Below are 6,098 nucleotides of genomic sequence, written 5' to 3' on the forward strand. Positions count from 1 at the left end.
AAACAATAACACCCCACTCCCTCACGGCCATGTGAGAGGAACCAGTGAAAAGCAGCACTATGGAGGTAAACAGAAACCTCTGCGGCCTTCTATTGAAGGGCATGGGACCTGAATGCAGCTGCTCACAAAAGGCGCTTCACGGCTCACTGGGTTTCAAACCGAAAATACGGTCTGCAGCTCCTAAGTGTGGCCCTGTGTGACTCGGCCATTGAAAAACGTGGACTCAGCCTCTCTGGCTTACAGCACACATCCAACATTACTGCAGCAGCAGGATGACAAGAGAGAAACGGAAAGACTGAGAGATTCAGAGGCAAACAGACTGACAGGCAGGCAGAGGCAAAGCGAAAGACTGAAATAGGCACATAAATGGATAAACACAGAGAGAGATAGCGAGCCCACCCCGCAATCCTCAAAAATCAAACAAGCGAAGCAGCAACAGCAGAGGTAGATGAGCTCCGAGCCGTCAGAGTCCCTTAACTCTGCACTCGGCTGTGCGTGCAGACTCCCTTCCCGCCCTGACACGGCGGTGGGATGAAGTGGATTCGAGGTGGGATCCTTCGTTCACGCTCCACTGGGCGGTGGACACACATCACACCGTCTCACCTCCACTCACACAGCATTAGATCAACTCCTATACTGAATCCCAAACGCACTTTCAGTGCCGCAGAATGAGGGAATGAGCCAAAGGTTACTGAATAAAAAAAACACCTGTGTGAGCGGAGAGTCAAATCTCTGGGCTCTAATGCACGCCGAGACCCCATGCTTATGGGACGCACCTTTAGCTGTTAATTGTGGAACTGCCATTAGGTAACTTTTTCTACCTCTGTGTGCTCCATTATAACACATAATGTGTCAATAAGTGAGGGGCACTGAGCAATTTATAGCCTCTAAGTGCTATTTTGTGATCTCTAAGTATTCTCGCCCACTGCTGTGACAGTGGGCGAGGAGGAGAGGGTGTGTTACCTTGACAACCATATGCATCAGACAGTTGGACATTAGAAACACAAGAGTTTTTAATTCCCTGCCAACCCTCGCTGCCAAAGTGGAGGCCAAAAACAAAAAGAACCTTTCCCAGTGGACAAATGCCAGTGGGGCTAGCGGTGACCTTTGCCTTACAGCTAGAGCAGAGGAGCAGGCATCACAACAGAGACGGAGAGAAGCGTAGCGGTGGAAGTTGTTAGGGACGTAAGAGGTCTACAGGGAGTGTTGATATTAATACATTCACGCTCTGGCAGCAGCATGGAGATATTTGGACTGGAGACACTTGCCAGGCATGGCAAACAGACTGACATTTGTGTGTGTTCACATCCTACGGGAGGGGAAATGCCTTTGAGAAGAACAAGAACGTTTGATTCCGAGCGGCAGGAAGCTCACACTGTTTTGGAAAATGATGATGTTGGTGGAGATCATGGGATGAGAACAGAAATGGAACACAAAGCCTGAAGGAAAAGTTTCCAACTCACCAGAGAAACTCGAATATCCTCTCTCCTCCTCAGCCCTGGCTCGTTGTCTGCTGCTTATTCTTCTTCTGTGGTTTTCCTCAATCTGGTTAAAACGTAAATGACAGAGAAATATATATTTTAGTGCTCAAAAATTCAGATTTCACGGCTTCCCCGTTCATGGAAACAACCTGGGACTCCTAACCAACAAGACAGGAAAATACAGTATTTCTTAATAGCGTTTCTGGGGAGGATGTTTGGCATGGTGATAGTATGCATATTTTCCAACACACAGTACATCAATTTGACTTCACGATGTGCCCACTACTCCATGTTTGATTTTATTATAATCTGCTGAAGTCCTTTTTTTATATTGGAATTCCCCTGCTCTGTCACAGCCACAGATTACACAGCAGGATGTTCTGGCATGAAATCTCCCATTCTTATCAAACGCTTGCTCTTGTGAAAAGAACCGTTTATTTTTTAATGCATAATCATCCTTGAGTGTGTCGACTCTTGGGAAATGCACTTAAATCACTTCATACTGGGAGATGTTTGATAGGGAAGAGAAGGCAAACATTCAGGCTGTGCAAACCAAGTGTTAACATGGATGTCTGGTCCGAACCGATAGACACAAATGCCTGTTGCTGAGAAATGGAGAAGAGACATCTCCTCCCATTGCCTCTCCTCTTGTCTTGTCTCATCTCCCTGATCTCCTTCTACTCTATTCTCTCTCCTTCTCCTATTCTCTTATGCCGGCCTCACTCCTGTCCTCTGCCCTCTCCCCGTATGTGCTCTTCGGTCTTCTCCTCGGCTCAACAGTGTCTTCATTTTCTTTTCCCTCCTCACCCCTCATGTGTTATCTCTTGCCTTCTACCTTGCCGTACCTAATCAGCTTTTCGTCTTTAATGTCTTTTTTCTCAATTCCTCCCCTTCTTATATCTTAAGAGTTTGGTTCCCTACATTCAGAACAGGAGTCAAAACCCAATCCTGTCCTTAAATCTCCTCCAGTCTTTCAGCCCAGAGTTTTTAAGCTCCAAGACGAAGACCTCCCATGCTGAAAGTCATGTTAAACGATATATGGGTGCTCTTCTTCACATATGTCAAGAAAGTTAGGATTTTTATCCATAAATCATGGTGTTGAGAGAAAGTGCTAAAGTGTTTTTTACATGACAACTTCATTACTTATTTTGATAATGGACATTTGGGAGGGTCAAAAGTTCAGAAAATGTTTAGATACTCTTTCTTTTTCCCTTTTATTCTCACCCCTGGTTTTGTCCTCACATGGGGTCACAAGTCTGTTCAGGCTCAGATGTCATCTCTTAACCTGTCCTACTTTTGACAAATTCTCATCCCTACCTTCCTATTATGTCCTTCCTAGCTTTATGTCTTGCCTGAGTCTCTCCTCCTTATTCACTGTGAATTCAGACAAATACCAGAATCGAGGGGGCAAAATGATTGAGGAAGCCAATCCAATTTACTTCTAGAAAAGGCTTATCGAATTCAGTCTGCTGCTCCGAATAAGAGTGTTGAAGCCCCACTGAGAGACGCTGCCGTTTCCACTCGGTTAAATACAAACACTGCTTTCTGCACCGCTACGCATATACTATTGAGAACTACAGGTTTATATGAAGTCTGTTTCACACAAATAACAGATGCGGTTTCTGCAGTTGTTTCCTCTCAAGATGCCACAACCCATAAGCTTGTCTTAAAACATTTGAGTTTAATTTTTTCATGCTATTCTCTTGAGAAAAACACCTTTCCAGTTCCAGCTTTTGTATAGTTCAAGGATTCAGAAAGCCTTAGCTCGATAGTCAATAACAAAGTACTTCTTATAGAATCTGACAATAGAAATCCTGGTCTTTCCACAACCCTGAATTTGACCCAGATTTCAGAAAACACTGACACGTGTTATTTACTCACAGCACTACATTGTAATGTTGCTGACACCTGTGCTGACACCATCCCTGTGCACACAACTACAGTTCAGCCATCATCTCTTTCAGCTCACGATCATTTCTGCCCCCCTGTGCATTTTTCTAGAGAGCAGAGAAACATCTCACAACAGCCAAAAGCTATGAATAAAACACAACAACAAAATGACCTTTCCACATCCGGTTTGAAAGAGCTGAAGGCTGATCCCATCAAAAGCGACCTCCCCCCTATGACATCGAGCCAGACATCCAGCCTTCCCACCTCTGAGACCCCACAGAGTCCAGCTCAGTCCAGCTCAGCTGCCATGGTGATATGAAGAGGGTCCGAGAAGCAAGACTGAAAATAGCCTGAGCTCGGATGCCGACAGTGGGCAACGAGCAGGACTACAAAGCATGTCACAGCAAAAGAGGCACGGTGCCCTCAATACCTCGGGGAGCGCTCTGGTGTCACAAGTGCTGTCAAACAAAACAGACTGCTAAAATATAGATAACACAACAGAAATGACAAGCAGAATAGACAAGAGGTTTCAGAGGTAATGTGTGTCATATGTATCCTTATAGGAAAGCTCCACTAATCAATATTTTTACATTACAATGGATCATTTAAATAAATTCCTATTTATAACAAAGGGGTAAATATCACCCAACTCTGCACTTCCTCTCCTCTCTACTGAGTGTTTTTAAGTGGCTTTCACCTCCCTGTTTTTGGTTTTACAGCCCACTTCACCCCCATTTCTGTGCACTCTCAGACCACAGAGTCGTTACCAACAGCAATAAGGGTTTTTTAGCAAAAGGTCAGATAGATCCACTGCCTGCCCACCAACAATAGTGGCACAGACAAGGATAGACACAGATATTTACTTAAGGAATAAGAGACTATCAATATATTGAACGTATATGTATTATAGGGCCAGGAACATGACTCTAAATGACTGCTCATGTCTGCAAGATGTTTAAATTAGCAAATATTTTCTTATACCTTAAACAACAGCCTGTTGTGCTGCCCCCATGTGGATGCAATAAAAGCAGATTTAAACATAAATAGCTCATCTTGAAATCTTGAAAGAAATACAGCTCTATGAAAACACTATATTAATATTCAGTATTTAGTAATGAGGATGTGCTGGCACATGTAGACAAGGGAAAGGAGGCTCAGCACTGGCATAGCAGCCTGTGTGTTTCATTTTAGTCTCTTCCCTAATGAGAAGAAGAGTGTGCATGCATACGACACGGTTCTCCCCATGAAGCATCATTACAGCCAAAGAGGGGGAGAAATAGTTAGAGCCAAAACACACTCTGCCCATATGATGAATTTACATTTGGGCTTGCAGAGATGTGCGCTTATGCCATTACAATTAAGACAAGCTGAGATTCAACAGATGAAAGATGATGTGATGATATGCAAGTGCAGAAAAAGTGCAAGCTAACCTTGAAAAATGTAAATAACAAAACAAAGCTCTTATAGAAGACCGGGGGGGGGAAACTGTTCGTCACATCTGCACCTGTCAACATGACACAGGCTGCAATAAGAGGTCAAAACCAACCATATATTTGCTGTTTTAATAAACACTTGGCTGCTACAGACTACTGTATACCTTATTGCTTAACCTACCAGCATTCTTCTTAATTATTCTATGAATTGAGACATTTTAGTCAAAATAAATGTCAAAAAAACGTTCCCAAGCTAACAGATTCAAATGTGTCCTCTTGTCCAACAGACTTAAAAACTAAAACATTCAATGTGCTATCCCATACAACCAACAAAAGCAGCAAAATATAACATTAAGAAGCTAATGCACAATAATATCAAATTAGCTGCTGATTAAATTGTTCTTAATTCAGTTTGAGATATTGTTTGTCCATAGTCAACAGTGAAGAACTCCAAATTGTATTTAAAATGATCAAATGAAAAGTTCAGCAAATCCTCATCTTTAAGAGGCTTCTTCCATTCAATATTTGGCATTTTCCTTAATAAATAACTTGAATAAATACAAATAAAAACAGTTTTTAATCATCGATTGCTTCAGTTGTTTTATCATCCAATAGGTTTAATGTTTCAGGAGTGCTGGATCATTTTCATTTTACCTAAATCAAATATCACCTGCAGATCAACAGCATCACAAGCTGCACTTTCCACACAACAGGTTACTATGGAGTATAAAACATCCATCAACAATAGAGAGGATACATCACCTTTATCTGAATCTGCATTAAGCATAAATCCCTTCAGTGTGAGAGTGGAGCTGTCATAATCCCAGTGGCTGTACTCCTCGGTGTGTCTTCTGGGACTGAGTGACAGTAAGAGAGAAGAGCCGATTCCCTCACAAAAATCACCCCCTACAACACACCCACAACCCCTCCCCCCCTCCTCCCACGTCCCTCCCCTGACCCTCCCTCCCCTCTCACAGTGGGATTAAAACAACCTTTTGTCTCTCTACAATAGAGGTTAAACATTTCCTGGTATCACATGAACAAGCTATCAGAATCAACAAAATTACTGGGTGGGTTTTTAAAACACATTTGTTCAGACGTGTTAAATATTCAACAAGTTATTTGTTTGGTATCAGACAGCAAGATGAGGAGATGACAGAGACATCCTGTGGTATGAATTTGGCACAGCATTAAAGCACCATTGACACTGTAATTGCATGTTCAATCAAATGGTTCCCGGTGTACACTGGAATAACTGTCAGCTGGGTTGAGGCTGCTCGAGTCAATGCAACGT

General features: G+C 42.8%; 1 protein-coding gene across 1 annotated transcript in view; it reads right to left on the minus strand.

Moving 5' to 3' along the window:
• The window catches only part of LOC134880202 (neuronal cell adhesion molecule-like), a 43,305-nt gene extending 37,643 nt beyond the window's left edge, over positions 1 to 5,662 (minus strand). Inside the window, 2 exon segments of the mRNA XM_063906972.1 lie at positions 1,464 to 1,545; positions 5,567 to 5,662. The gene's annotated coding sequence lies outside the window, so the exon portion shown is untranslated.
• Positions 5,663 to 6,098: the final 436 nt, after the last annotated feature.

Source organism: Eleginops maclovinus, chromosome 2, assembly GCF_036324505.1.
Source record: "Eleginops maclovinus isolate JMC-PN-2008 ecotype Puerto Natales chromosome 2, JC_Emac_rtc_rv5, whole genome shotgun sequence".
Taxonomy (NCBI): Eukaryota; Metazoa; Chordata; class Actinopteri; order Perciformes; family Eleginopidae; genus Eleginops; species Eleginops maclovinus.